Below are 16,105 nucleotides of genomic sequence, written 5' to 3'. Positions count from 1 at the left end.
TTTTTGTCTCCTAAACGGGATACACAAATTCTAGGATATTCCCCATTCTTCTCTCTTCCCATTCCATTGTTGGTGTGTGACCCTTGTAGGATGTGCCATCTGTGTTGTCACCACCCCACGTTTTCTTCTTGTTTTATATCAAGGTATGTGCTTTCAGTCATCAGTTTTTGACATGTAATGTCTTCCCTTGTGCTATTTCATGTTTCCTTTCCTCCTGTTCCTTTCCTTGTTTTCTCCTTGCTTTATCTTAAATGCCATTTGTTTATTGATATATGTTATGTCTCTCATTCTTGATCTGATGATATTTGTATTTTGTACTCATTTTACAGTTTGGATTGTCCTCCTGAGCTCTTCATACCTATCTTTTGCATGTCACATTCAGGATAAAGTTGTGGAATATAAAAGGATTCATTAACTCTATAAAGTGACATAGAGTGTTGTTCCATTTAGCTAAGGCTAATCCAGATTTGGTTTTATTGCAAGAAACTTACTGAAATGACTTTGAAGCATCAAAACATAAATGTGGTTGGGTAGGCTCAGTATTGGTATCTCCCACTTCTAATAAAAAAATGGTGTCATTTTATGTAGGAAGAATTTAGATCTTAAGGTTGTTTCACAAGAAACCTATACTGATGGCAGAGAGCTCATTGTCCAGTTGCTTATTAACACAATTTCCATTACGTTTTTTAATGTTTATGGCCCTACCCAAATTGATTACAATTTGTGCCCCACAATTTCACAAAAATGTCTTCAATATAATGTTACTTATTTTATTTTGGAAGGTGGTTGCAATCAAATTATAGACCCTTTTCTGGACAGAGAATCTTCAGTTAGGTTTCTTCTCCATAAAATGCATCAACAGTTTCACTCTGCTATTGCACAAAGTGCTTTAATTAACAGTGAGAGACTTTATAATCCAACATCTCAAGTTTCTGCTTTTTATTTTAACACACATGGTGCTGTTACTAGATTAAATCACATTTTTATTTCCGAATCTTTATCCAAAAATATTATCCAGTCTACCATTAGCCCTTTCCTACTTTCAGATCATGCTATGTTAGTCACAGCTTGGACTTGGTTGTTCTTCAACTTCTCTTACCTCACTGGCGATTCATTATCTCTGTATTAAAAGACACGCAGTTTTCTACATCTTTCATGTCTTTTGCCTCTGAATTCTTTTCCTTCAGTGACTGTCCGAATACTTCGCCTCCACTTTTGAAGATACTGTTAAAACTGCTACCCGTGGTTTTATTATTGGATATGTCTCAAAGAAAAATAAAGCCTTTGCTAAAGAACATAAATCTTTATTGAACTCAATAAAAGCCAAATTACAATTTAATGACACTTCTACTAAGGAGGCCTCTTCAATATTGCTGAAAAGTAGTTCCCGCTTCTACAGTGCCAAAATAAAGCTAGTACATTGTTAGCTAATTATCTTAAGGTCAAAAAGAAATGGTTTAAGATAGAAACCTTGACTAGCTCACATGGAACAACTCTATTTAAGGATAAGGTATCTAGAAGGAGTTTACTACATTCTACAAAACTTTATATACTCCTGAATCCCAGGTGAAGTTAGCCAACATTCACTCCAACATACTCCTAAACCCATTCCTACACAACTTGATTTTAATTCTTTAGAAGCAGATATATCTAAGTTGGATATTTCACAAGCGCTCATGATCTTCTGTAAAGGGAAGATGCCTGGTCCAGAAGGCCTCAATGCAGAGTTTTTTTTCCACTTTTCAAATGTTCTTCTACCTCACTTATTAAAACTTTTCCAATGTTTTACCACAGTAAGTTACACTTAAGATGCGTTTAAAGAAACCACAATTTATCTTATACATAAAGATAGGAAAATCCTGCTCTTTGTAAAAACTATAGGCTTATCTCTCTAGTAAATATTGATTATAAAATATGTGCAAACATTTTAGCATCTCGCATTGACGTCTCCCTCCCATACTTTATTGGTAAACAGCAGTCCGGTTTTATAAAGGGAAGATTAGCGCCTGACAATACTCAGTCATTTTTTTTTTTTTTTTTAATTTTCATTCAACAGTTCTCAGCATACACTGACATGGTCAAACATGCAATATCACAACTGACAATACAAGGATAGAAGCATATCACATTGTCAGCGTCCATTAAAGTCAAATAATCATTAGCAGCATAGAAATGTACAAAAGGCACAGCATACTACAGTTCCGAGCACCCTCCAAACCCCTTCCTCAACCTATCGGCATTCCCTCCCAGACACTTCTTTATTGTCCTCTGTATGCCCCCCATTAGCCCCAAACCTTTCCCCACTTTTACAGGCATCCCCAACTCCAATAGATCACCTTCTCAGCTCGTTGACACCAATCCACATCTGCTTTCCAATCCACCACCCTTGGAGGACGATCCATTCCCCAGGTCCTCGCTATGTTCCTTTTTGCCACTCCAGCGCCAGCAACAGCCATACCTTTTGGTATTTGGGCCAGTCCTCACCCCCAGTCACACACAAGCTATGCCACAGCGCCTCCAGTGGTACAGCCAGGCCCAGGACTCTAGCCATGACCTGTACTACCCCCCCTCCAGTATTGCTAGATTATGGGATAGTCCCATAGTATGTGAACAAAAAGAGCTGTATTCCCTAGGGCACAGGTCTGTGGTGCATCTCCCAAGCTGGTGCATAAGTGATCTGGAGGAATATGATATGCGCAGTATCCTCAGCTGTATCAGATAGAATCGGGTTGAATAACTATTTCTCTTGGACTTTGGATAGCTTCCACCCAGTCATCATCTTCTGTTAGCCCAAAGTTCATCTCCCATGCCTCCCACAGGCTTTTCAAAGGGTCTGGGGAGTTCTTCATTAGCTTCCTATAGATTAGTGAGTTGGCTTTGTCTATCATAGGATAGGATTCAGCAGTAGCTGGTCTTGTAAGGGCGTGTATTCTGGCAGTTGCTCCCCTTCCAAAACGTGTTGCAGCAGTGCGTGCCCCAACTGTAAGTATCAAAACCTTTCAGAATCTGCCATCTGATATTCTTCCTCCAGGTCCTCAAATGTGATTAGTGCCCGGTCTCTCCAGATATCCTCAAGATGGTCAATGCCCAGGAGCCCCCATTGTGTAATCCCTTCAAGTTCCAGACTCCCGCAGCAGATCGCTGTCCCATAGTGGGGTTCTGTCTGTTGGCCTACCATCCCATTCCAAGAATCTAGTGGTTTCATGCCACATCCGTACCACTGTTCACATGTGAGTTGGAAGCTTCCTTTCTCACTTCCTTTGGTACAATATTGATGGGTCACCTCAACTTCCCTTTGCCTCTCGATCCACCGATATGTGGGCTCTCCTATTTCTGAGAACACCCAATCATTAATTGTAATTATTTGGGCTGCCCAATAATATTTCTGTATATCCAGGACTGTGAGGCCCCCATCTGCTACCTTCCTCTGGAGCTTACATAATGCTATTCTTGAACTGCCCCATCCCATAACAGTTTATGCAGTTCACTGTCAACCTTGTATGGGGTGTTTTGCAAAATATAGATTAGAATAAGGAAGGCCATTATCTTAAAGAGAACAGCTCTACACATCAGGGACCCAGGGAGTCGCTTCCAATGTGCTAAATCATCCCACAATCTTTCTAGTTAAGGGAACAAGTTCTTAGCTAGGAATTCGTCAGCATTCTGCATTATATGAATGCCTAAATATTTGAAACCATCTTTCACTTTCAAGGCTGAACACCTGGACGACAGGGTGGGGATAGATTAAGGGACTCATTCCAGTTGATTTGATAACCAGAATAATTGCAACTATCTGGAAGATGTGCAATAGCCTGTCAAATGTAAGGTAGGGTTGTGTGACTTATAACAGTATGTCATCGGCATATAGGGAAATATGTTCTTCTCATTCTCCCTCCCCTGTAATACTCAGAACAAGTAAGTCTTGACAGATCGAGGCTGCCAGAGGCTCAAGTGCCAGCACAAAAATCATTGGGGACAGTGGACATCCCTGCCTCATGTCTTTGTGCAGGGCAAACGGACCAGATAGTGTGCCATTAACCATCACTATCGCATCTCGAAAAGGATTTTGATCCAAGCACAGAATCGTGGGCCAAATCCCATTTAGTCAGGGTTTCAAATAGATAGGTGCAGTCAATGCTGTCAAACACCATTCGAAAGTCTAACGAGAGTAGCAAGGCCTTTTCCCGTCGTTGGGTAGCAGTCATGTGTAGCACCCCATATAGGCACCTCAGATTTAGACGGGTGCTTCTATGGGGCATGAATCCTGACTGGTCAGGATGGATCACCTAGGTTATCACTGTCCTTAGTCTATTTTCCAAGGCCTTCAACAGCACCTTGGCCACCAGATTCAGAAGTGATATGGGCCTGTATGAGCTTCAGTTCTCGGGAGGCTTGCCTTTTCATGGGATAACCACAATGGTTGCCAGCCTCCGAACTTCCGGCAGGCAACCCACTTTCCTAGAACATAAGCATTGGGCTTTGCAACCTTTTCCATAATAGTTTTGTATAGTTCTACTGGCAGGCCATTTGGGCCCACAGCCTTCCCAGACTGTAATTCTCAGATGACCCCTGCTAACTCTTCTACCATCAATTCTTGATCTAGGGGGATCTTCTGGGGGAAAGTTGCAACCGCCTGGGGGGATTTTTCTCACTCTATAAGTCCATGTCCTCGACAGCGCAGCTCTCTCCACTCCGGTCGCCAGCCGCAGCGCTGCTTCTCCGCCTCGCGGAGCTGTCTGTGAATTTTGAGGTGGGGGAGCATCTACCAGCGGCCTCCAGCCCCATCGGTCTTGTAATCTTGTCTGGAGTACCCAGGTTCTGTCACTCCTTGGGGGCACCAAATCTTGTTTCCTCTCCCCGCCACTGGTTGTCTTCCTGGAATAGCACATCTCCCCTCCGCTGGATCCGCAAAGTCCGATTGAAACAATCCAACGCCTTCACCTTATTGACAAGCCCAGCACAGGCCTCTGTGTCTTCAGGCCAGGAAGGCGGGGGCAGATGTGGTTCACCCGCAGCAGGGCAAGGGCGTTTCAAATGGCTCCATCAGAAGTGCCCACCTCCGCCTCTTCTATTCACCTTTATGGAGGCCGCCTCCCTCTGCGTGGCCTCCGTTCCATGTGGCAACCGCCCAACACTTGAGTTATCCTCACCTATCTAGGGGCAGTTTAGGATGCAGCAAGCACTTCATCCTTATTGCCGATTGTCTTTAATTGTTCTCTGGCATACTTTGGTGCAGTGGAGATTAAGATAGATGGTGGGGGTTAATTCAACGGTCGCCCCAGAGCTCCCAAGGCATGTCCCCATACTCTGCTATTTTTTAAGGTTTTCAGTAGAGCCCCTCTCCTTAAATATCTGCTAGCAGCAATAACCATTGATGAGGAAAAGGCTTTTGATATGATGAGTTAGGAATTTATGTTCAAGTCCTTCTCTTGGCATGACTTTGGTCCTAAAATGATTGCCCTATTTTCACTCTTGTACTATTCTCCCAAAGCTTCAGTGTCCATTGATTGGTTAACCTCCTCATATATCCCTCTTTCCTGAGGAGTTTACCAGGGTTGTCCTCTTTCCCAACTGTTTTTTGTTTTAGCACTTGAACGCTTCTTATCTCGTATTAGACAGAACTCATCCATAACAGGTTTTCCATATGATGACCAATCTTTAAAATTGGCAGCGAATGCTGATGACGTTCTCTTTTTTTATCTCACATCCTGAAGTTTTTCTCCCAGCACTACTTACAGAAATGATCTCTTTCTCCAAAGTTTCAGGATATAAAGTTAATGTGGATAAGGCTGAAGTACTTCCCTTAAATAAATATACATCTTAAGAGTCCTTTAACACATCTTCTTTTCAGTGGGCGCCCTATAAAATAAAATATTTAGGCATCTGGTTTAGACATTCTGTTCAAGACGCTGTAACTCTTAAGCATAAGGAATGCTTTATTCAAACTGAAAAATGTATCTCATCATGGAACCTGTTATTTCTGTCATGGTGGGGAAGTTTAGACTCCAATAAAATGATGCTTTCTCCGCTCTTACTTCACATACTTTCTATTTTTTCAGTGAATATTGATATTGAAAAAAAACCTACTTCACCCGTTTACCCCACATGCCAGTCCCAAGCCTCTTCCGGCATTGTGAAGTGCCATGTTTCTCCCTTGGCCACCACTCGCAGTCTCGCAGGGCATAACATCATGTATTGACATTCTCCCATAGGAGATTCTTTCTTTTTCTTCAGAATCTTCTTTTACTTCTCTGCCCCTTTTTCCGCATACTTGTACTCTACATCGATCAATAAATCCTCCTGCTACTCTCTCCCGATCTACCTTTTTAGCCAGGCCTATATGGTATAACAACCTTATACGAATGCACAATAGACCTATCTTTTGGAAGTCTTGGAAGGATAAAGGTATTATGTGGCTATCACAACTATTACTTCTCCTCACTTTAGACACATATTTCATTGTCCTTATTCTTTTCCTGCTTGCTTTTCGTTGTTTATCGAGGCTATTCTAGATTTTTGTTCACTTTACAGGATAACTCTTACTCTATAGCTTGCAGTTTAGATTTATCGAGAGTCCTCAATTCTTACTCCCAAAGCTTCCATAAGAGATATGTTTCTTTTACCTCCTAATCCCGTCCCAAACCAAATTCAAGACTGAACTACTTTGCGAACATAACTTAGGTATTACTTGTAATGTTTCATTTTAGAATAGGGCTTCATACTCATAAAATATCCTGGTCATCTAACATGACTTTACATTACTCCAGGTCATTGTGCTAAGCTCTCTACATATAAATTTACCAGAGGGTTGGTCTTATGACTTTCCTAACAGTGATATACATATGTTATGTTGGTGCCCCAGCACATTATCATTTTGGCATAGGGTTTGGGCTCAAATTAGACAGGCATTTAAATTCTCCTAGCCTTTTAATATCCTCAATCTGTTTTTAGGGACTTTAACTAATGAGTTTTTCTCCATTAACCTAACACCAAACTAATAGATGTATTTTTGGCAGTAGCCTTTCAGCAAATAGCTGCCAATTGGAAGTGCTCATCTAAGATTTCATAGAAGACTTGGCGGAACTCCATTTGTCATCATCATACATTGGACATTACTTATACATCTACCTGTACATATTTGCATAATAGAGATTCTTTATGATTGCCACTGACTGCCTTCATTCAATCTAATGTCAATGATGTCTCTCCTACTTTCAGAACCTGCTCTGAAACCTTCCAGCCACCATGAAGCTTTACCTCTCTGCCCTGCTCCTTATTACTGAATATGTTTATATTTCGATGTATTTTTTATGTGCAGTGTGCACATAGAGGTGGGGTGCAGTCAGTGCGCCTAATGAGAGTGCAAACAGAGAGGAGGCAAAAGGCATCTCAGGGACCCCAGGCACCCCCTACCGACGGGTGCATTAAGGCACTGCATAGCCTGCGGGTCTCTGTCCCCGTTTGAATTGCAGTTGTGTTGCTGCCTGCGAGGTGAAAGGTGGGCTGACAGCGTCAAACAGTCGGCGTTTCACCAGTGCACTGTTCCAATGCAGGCTCGAGTTTGCACCAGCACTGGGAACGGGGCATTCAGTGTACCAGAGTGCACTGCCCCGGTCTGCGGTGCGCCACACAGGAGACCGGGGCAGTGCACCCTGTTTGTAATAAGGACACGCTTCCCTTCACCAGAGGGCTACGGTGATACATTGGAGTGGCCCACACCTTCAAACTGAGGAGAACAACAATGTAACTGCCTGCTACTGGGGAAAAAGCATTAGATTAATTAAGGAAATATGTAAATACTTCTTTTTAAAACCCCTCACTGCAGGTTCATTGAAGTCATCAGATGACAGCATCGATCTGTAACCCTTGCAAAAAAACAGAATTGTCAATTATTGTGTGGGGCGCAGATGGTTTCTGTCAGCTGATGGGAGCCCAGCGTCCTAGAAAGCAGTCATTCAGTATTTACCAAGGCAACCTTCAGTCAAAGTTAGACAGTAAACTGAATGCACATTAGTAGGAGCCGAGGTTTGGGATAGTAGGACTAGTTCTAAGCTGGTCCTTCATTCGGTCACCAGCGACCATTGAGATTTAACCTGCAGTTAACTCGGTGTACATCAAAGGCCAACTCCGTACTCGATCTTTCACCAAACATGCTTTAGGCTAAAGATCCTTGGCAGTGACAGCCCCCATCCCTGCTTTCTCCTTAGAATTTCAGCTATTAGAAAATATGGAGGCTGGGGGGGAAGAACAGGGGATGGGACCCGCTACCAAACCTCTGACATCTTGACTACCTGAAAACCCGGTCTGGTTTTCTAGAGGAAGTTCATCTGGAAGAGAATCAACTGTAGCAATCTGCTCCACCATACTATCTCTGTGGTGGAGAAAATTCCAGAAGTGGAATCTATTCCGAACTGACACTTCATCTAGAAAAAAAGAGAACTTCCATTAAAATCAGATTAGACATTTCATATTGTATACAAAGGGATACATGAATATCTGTGGCATGTAATGTATCTCACTGGCTCTCGTGACACTAGTGTGGAGAGAATGCAGAGTGCATTGTGGGAAACTGCACTGCCGAAAGCCAGGTACTTTTTTTTGGTCTGGCCACTACACAGCTCAAGCCCATTGCCTATTTTTGGTTGGTATGTCACACTCATTTGCTTGCTTCTTCTTATTCAATGGCTTGCCTTCATTTTCTTGAATGTGTCCCTCCCTTGGAGCATGATTTAATTACCATCTTAATGACTGTCTGACTTTTATCGTTCCACTGCTCAATTTTAGGAGACCACATTTTTGGCTAAGCGATCTATGAGAGTACATGTGTTTTCCAGCTCTCGTTTTTTTTGTGCTTTTCCTCCCACCATATACCCACCCCCTGCTCTGTTGTTGCTCTGCCCCTTGTGTTCTGCTCTCTCAATCTCTTGCGTGCTTCTCACCTTTGCTTCCATGTCCCCTGAGCTTCATGTTGCTCTCTCCCTTGTGTGCTTTTCCACTGGCCCTTTTTTCTCTGTCCCTCATATGCTGTTTTCTCTCACTCTCTTGTGTGCTTCTCCCTGCCATACTCCCCGACCCCCATGCTCCGTGTTTTTTTTCTCCATAGTGTTCTAAACCCTGAGTTGCTCTCCCCCCGCCCATCTCATCTCAATTGCCCCTCACCCAGTAGCCCCTTACTATTTTTTTGTTCTTTCTTGCTGAAAAAAATATTTTTTTATTCAGTGAATCGCTAAACATAGAAAGGGAAAATGGCGCCGTTGTCATTCTGTAGGCGCACACAAGTCCGGTGATGCTTGCACACTTCTACAGAATGGCACAGGCAGCATCAGTGGTCACGGCATTGTGCCTTTTTTTCTTCATTATTTTCTTTGCCGATGCTGCACACCATCAAAAGTCTACACTGCCCTAGGAAATAGGTCCAAAAGACAAAAACTATTGGCTTTGCTAATGCTTATTGTATGATAGTATCAGCAAAAATAGTTCATTATATTTATTGACTTTATGGACTTTATGGAAGCTTTCCTGGTTACTCCTTTCTTTTGATATTTACAACATAAATTACTTGATTTCCTATGGCTGCACATACCCAATTAGTATGATTAGCAAATCACTTAGTAGAAATTCTAGATTTTCGAGCAAAATCATTTGTGATTAATAATCTAAATAATATACGATGTCTGTACTCCCACACATATTATACTATGTCTCAATTTTTCACCTGGCGTGAGTGCTTAGGAGACGTGAAATGTGAAAAGATCTTGATAAATACCCCATGTTAGCTGTGAGGAGTTTCCCTATCTCGGCCCATTCCTTCTCCAATGGTACAGCTTTGCTTTTCCCATTATAAATGCAGGTCTGCAAATAACATGATTCAAAGAAAAAAGACAAAAAAAGGAAACACTGAATGAGTTGTTTCCACCAGGACATGGGACAAGATTGCAAGTGTAAAAGACACCTGGGGCTGTGACTTGTTCTCCAGTCTAATGCTGGGCATAGAACAAGCCTTCGTTTTCGCTGAAAATCTGCTGCCTACAGCGCACACTTTACATTCGCTTGGAAAATCTACTAGTCAGTGCATGAACTGCAGACAGCACAGCTCAGAAATACAGAGGCCATTACGGCTCTGTGCTTCTCAGCTTTATTGCCTGTGCCTCAAAGAAAGACACTTTAGTCTTTATGCTTCGCTATAGAATGCAGTGTAAATCATACATCTTTTGGATAAGATAGAGTGCTAGCAGCGGGTCTGAAGCCATCTGGTGGGTATTGGGCTTGCTTTGAGTTCTCTAAATGAGACAGCCATGTGTATGATGGTTGGGACAGGAGTTTCAATATAGACATATCTTGTGTCCACAAATGTCCACCAGTAATTTTGATCTCCTGTGTCGAATTATGTTTCTACCCTGTAATGACACTTTTTCTTGCTCTAGGTAACTGGCCATTTAAAAAAATGGTTATCTTCAAAGATGTTCCTATTTCTTTGCTGTAGTGCACGCTTGAATGAGTTAGGAAGTGGTGGAAAATCTTTGCTTGTAGTAATGTGTGGTCTGATCTACATCGGTCGGATACACCTTTAGCATTCTGACCCTCTTGGAAATTGATGGTCAGTTCTAGATCATGTCTGCCATTCCTGTGCATCAATATCAATTCAATATTCTGTCATGTGCCCTGGGGTACAATTCTACTCGTTCATCAGCTCCAGTTCTGACCTGCTTGCAGATATGAGTCTTTGTCCATGCGACTGACCTCATTTTCCAGGTGTTACTTGCTGTCTGTCTATTGAATAAGATATGTTCACCAGTGAAATTAAAAAAATGTAACAAATGTCCCGACAGACATAATAACGAAGGTTCCCGCTTCCACTTGTTCGGGCTATAGTCTGAAGGCTTTCATCTGAGCAGCCCTTGTAGCTTGCACCAGTCCCTGTCCGCAGGGCGCACCTAGACTCGCCCCATACCAGAGCATTCATCAAAAAGATGAGTCCTTCTTCAGTATTGCCTACCGGCAACTATAAATACAAAAAGGAGGATGAAGAATTGAAAAACAACAGCCTCACTCATAATGCAGCAATGACTACAGCTGACCACTATCTATTGTCCTGCTGCCAAGCACAACTCTGTAGCAGCCTTTCCTTTTTTAGCTATGGCACTGGCCTTACTGGCCCTGTTCAATTTGACTGCCGTCCTAGTCTGACTTCAGATCTACACAACAACGTTAAGGACTTTCCAAAAGCAGCCTAAGTGCCTTTGACCAATCCTTGTACCACCTCAAAAGCACTGCTCCAGTTTTCCTGCACCCAGAGACCAAACCTCAACAGCTGCTGGGAAACAGCTTTCACCCTTCTCAAAGATGAAATCTTTCTGCCCCTAGCAGGGATTCTCTTGCTTATTCTAAGTGCCCAATGCAGCCCAGACTCACTTTCCTCTACATGCCCCTTTACCTCTTTCACAGCCTCAATGGCCTGAGCTACTGGACCACCCACCTGTCTCAAACAAACACAGCAACCCCAAGTTCACCTAACTTCGCTCTCCTTATAAGGCTGCTCAGTGCGTTGTCTGAATATGATCTTCCATCACATCTCGAACATGCAATGTAACACTTTGTGCTGACGAAGCCCAACGTTTCGGGATTGTTATAAGTCAGTATCCAGCCTCTGCTGCTTAGCAGTGCTTCTTGGGGCAGTGGCAAACACCTCTGTGCTCACCAAGAACAGAACAACCTTCTTCGTGACCTTTAGTCTGGTTATATCTGAGGTGAAGGAAAGTGATTGCTTCGTTGAACATCAAAGAATATTTGCTCACTGCCTTATATTAGGGTTAGGCCTGCACAATGATCCTATTTATAGTCTTCCATGGGCATTTAACTCAACTGACTACAATGGACTACAACACCGATGCTCATCTTTATGCGGTGTTGGAGGAGCAATATTTGAGAAACAGTCCTTTGAAGTATCACCTCCTTTTTCAGTTGCTCTCACCATGCAAATCTGGCATCTTACGTCTTGCGCTGGAACAAAGTAACTACAACAAACATCAGCATCGCATCAGACTGTCTTCAACTGCTAGGTTATATCCTTGGCTAGAGTCTTTGTACGGTTCATCTTTGGCTAGTATCAGGGGCGACTCCTCCATGAGGGCGGAGGAGCATCGTCCCCCGCCAGAAGCGACAGCTGCAAAACCTTTACAAGGAAACAATAACAAACAGTGTTTGTTATTGTTTCCTTATAAAGGGGTGGGGCCACGGGGGTGACGTGCTCTGAGGGGTAATGCTTGGGGATTCAGCACTCCCCCAGCACTCCCCCTCAGAGCGCATGTGTGTTTGGCCGGCCGTCTCGGGCCCGCCAAACACACATGCGCACAGGGCTCTCTCCAGCCCAGCAATGCTGTTGCTGGGCTGGAGAGAGGCTGACTAGGAGCACCCTGGCTGGGCCCTCCCAGCCAATCCTGGCGCTGCTTTGAGCAGCATCAGGATTGGCCGCAGGGCAGGCTGGGAGCCTGTGACTGCCTCCAGCCAGCAGAGGAGTGGCTCGCTGCGCAGGAGCCAAGGTAAGTTAATTTTTTATATATATTTTTAATGTTATTATTACCCCCCTACCTGACGAGCCCCCTTTCCCTCCCCGCGCGCGCCACCCCTCCCCACCCCCTTCAACACCTGCGAGCCGCAACTGGCTAGTATATGTTTGCTGATGATCTTCTGATTCACATCAGAGTGTCTAACAAATCTAGGACAGACTTGACAATGGGGGAGTGATTAACACACGTCCACAATTGGATGGATCAGAACTTGGTTAAGCCTAAACTCAAAGACTGAAGTGCTGATTTTAGGTTTGCAACTATTTGGCTGACTGCCTTCTTTGGGCTCTTTGTTGTCTCACTCTCAAAATACCTACGACTTGGGAGTCACCATGAATGCAAACATTTGACTGATTTCACTGGTCAGCATCATCAAATTGCCTTTCACTACCTGTGCATACTCTGAAGAATCCTACCTCTGCTGCACCTGCTGCATGGATTATCTTTGTTCCTCAGTGTTAAATTGTAGGATTGACTACTGAAATGGAATCTATCAGCCAAGACGATGATTCAGCTTCTAAGAGCTTCTAAGAGGTAAGAGTCAGTCAGTAAGCCCTAAATCTTAGAGGCAATAATTCCCCTGCACTGATGACAAGCCATTGGTTCCTGAGCAAGGAACCCATCAAATGGATGCTTCATGCACTACCGATTCATCACAATGACATCATAGCAGCTGACCAGATGCTTGAGATTAGCCATCCAACACTTATACAAGACTCCCTCCACTGGAAAGGGAGGGTCTTTGAATAATGCTGAACTTAGCTGGTTGTTGTCCCTTCTTAGAGTATGATCCAGTGTCATCTAGGTCCACAGCTTGTATGCTGCTGGAACTGTAATCCGAACAGTGAGAATATTCTTTCTTAGGAGGACATTTTCTCGCCTTCCAGGCTGCATGCATTTCTGACAGAGCCCTACACTGTTCTCTGCACCCACCAACCTGCAGAAGTCCAGGGAAAGTAATCAGAACAGTTTCAGCTGCCTGTTCCCGGATGTAGGCTTGCCATGCTGTAGAGGTTCCTGCTTCCAATAAAGTACATCTCTGCAAGTATTCCTGTAACCATCCTGAGCATGGGCCCAGATGTTAATCCTTCTCTGCAAGGCTGGGTAAGCTATTTAAGGTTTGGCAAACAGGGTGCACAGCCATGCGTTGGTGGTGCCCCAAACCAGCCAAACTCTCTACTTAGAGTAAGGAGAAGCAATGGGTTTACATCGCAGAGCGTCAGCTGGTCCTACTGGCATAAACCCTTGATCTGGCAGCACATCTGTCACTAAACCTTCAGGTTATGGTGATGAGCATCCTACCAGATCACTCACTTTCCCTACCTGGGACGAGTGTACTTCTGGGGGCCTCTAGTAATGTAGCCATTATATCATAAGTCAATAAGCTCAAACTGCTGTGAGACGAAGTCCAATTGATCATGCCCCAGTCGCTTCAAGCAAGGTGCACCATGTCAGTCAGGGGTATCCAGGCAGTAACAGGCATTAATTGCTTGAACCTTTTAGGTACAGCTCGCAAGCGCTCTGGCCTGTTGTAATCTATCTGTGGGCTTTTAACCACGCCCACCGTACGCCCATCATTATTACTCGTTTATGGGCTTGCCTTTCAAAAATCCTTTGTTGTCATTGGTAAATGCTTTACTTTTGTCCCTTCTTGGGGTAGTTTTGTTACCACCTTAGCCGTCGACCCTGTAACGTGGATAATTGCACATATGCTGATACGTTTTACTGCAAGCTAACTTCTTTTTCCTTTTGTGTCTCTCCTTTGCACGCATGCTCATGGTGGCTGTAGCACTTTGAATCGGCTTGCTTATATCAATTGTTTTACTTTTCATTTTCAATTTATGAGGCAAGAAAAGTCCAGTTAGGAATTTACAACGCTAATAGCTCTAACCCCAGCAAACACAAGACCCCTTGCATTGTAAATGCTTGTTTACATCTGCCACCACCCTTGCTATTAGTGGCATAGGTATTGTGAAGGGAGCGTCAGGACCTAAAACTAAACAGGGCTCTAAGAGATCCATGCTGCCTTCAAGAACGCCATCTGCAAACACCATCACCTCATCAGATCTGCCAAGAGAACCTCCTTCAAAGACCGCCTTGAAAACAATGCACACAACAGCAAGGAGCTCTTCAACATCGTGAAGGAACTCTCCAACCCCAGCACCAGCACAAACAACATCCCACCATCACAAGACTTGTGCAACTCCCACGCCTCCTTCTTCCACCACAAGATCACAGACATCCACGACAGCTTCAACAGCCAGACCACCCCGCCAACCACCGACTCCTCAGACTCTCCTCCCACCCTCAACTACAACCCCCTGCTCGTCTGGGCCACATGAACACAATCAAAACCATGTGCACTATCAACTCTGGATCTCTGTCAGACCCATGTCTGCACCACATCTTTAACAAAGCAAGCGCCACCATTGCTCCCCACCTCCGCAAAGTCATCAACATCTCCTTCGAGACCGCGACCTACCCCGAGAGCTGGAAGCATGCTGAGATCAATCCCCTACTCAAGAAACCCATGGCGGATGCGAGAGACCTCAAGAATTTCTGCCCCATCTCCCTGCTCCCATTCCCGGCCAAGGTCATCAAGAAGATCATCAACAGACAACTGACCCACTATCTCGAAGAAAACAACATCCTGAAGCCATCCCAGTCAGGGTTCCGCAGCAATCACAGTACCGAAACTGCCCTCATTGCCGCCACTGATGACATCAGGGCCTTGCTCAACAACGGCGAAACTGCGGCCCTCATCCTCCTGGACCTCTCTGCCGCCTTCAACACCATCTGCCACCGCACCCTACGCACATGCCTCCACAATGCAGGGATCCGGGACAAAGCTCTGGAGTGGACCACCTCCTTCCTCTCCGGCAGAACCCAGAGTGTCTGCCTCCCCGTTTCCGATCCAAAGCCTCCAAGATCATCTGCGGCGGCCCCCAAGGATTATCCCTCAGCCCTACACTATTCAACGTCTACATGGCCCCTCTCGCCCACGTCGCCCGGCTACACAACCTTAACATCATCTCCTACGCCGATGACACCCAACTGATCCTCTCCCTCACCAAGGACCCCCTCACTGCCAAATCCAACCTCCACGAAGGAATGAAGGCTGTTCCTGAATGGATGAGGAACAGCAAACTGAAGCTGAACTCAGGTAAGACGGAGGTCCTCATCCTCGGCGCCAACCCCTCAGGCTGGGATGACTCCTTTTGGCCGACCGCTTTGGGAGCAGCCCTGATACCCACCACCCGTGCATGCGACCTGGGCGTCATCCTCGACTCAACACTCTCCATGACCAAGCAAGTCAGCGCTGTCTCCTCATCCTGCTTCAACACCCACCGCATGCTCCGCAAGATCTACAGATGGATCCCCACAGATACAAGAAGAACAGTCACCCAGGCCCTCATCAGCAGCAAACTTGACTACGGAAACGCCTTCTACGCAGGAGCCCGGGCCAAACTCCTCAAACGGCTGCAACGCATACAAAACGCCTCCGCACGCCTGATCCTCGATGCCCCCCGCCACAGCCA

Source organism: Pleurodeles waltl, chromosome 6 (assembly GCF_031143425.1).
Source record: "Pleurodeles waltl isolate 20211129_DDA chromosome 6, aPleWal1.hap1.20221129, whole genome shotgun sequence".
Taxonomy (NCBI): Eukaryota; Metazoa; Chordata; class Amphibia; order Caudata; family Salamandridae; genus Pleurodeles; species Pleurodeles waltl.
Note: the sequence above shows the minus strand (reverse complement) of the source record.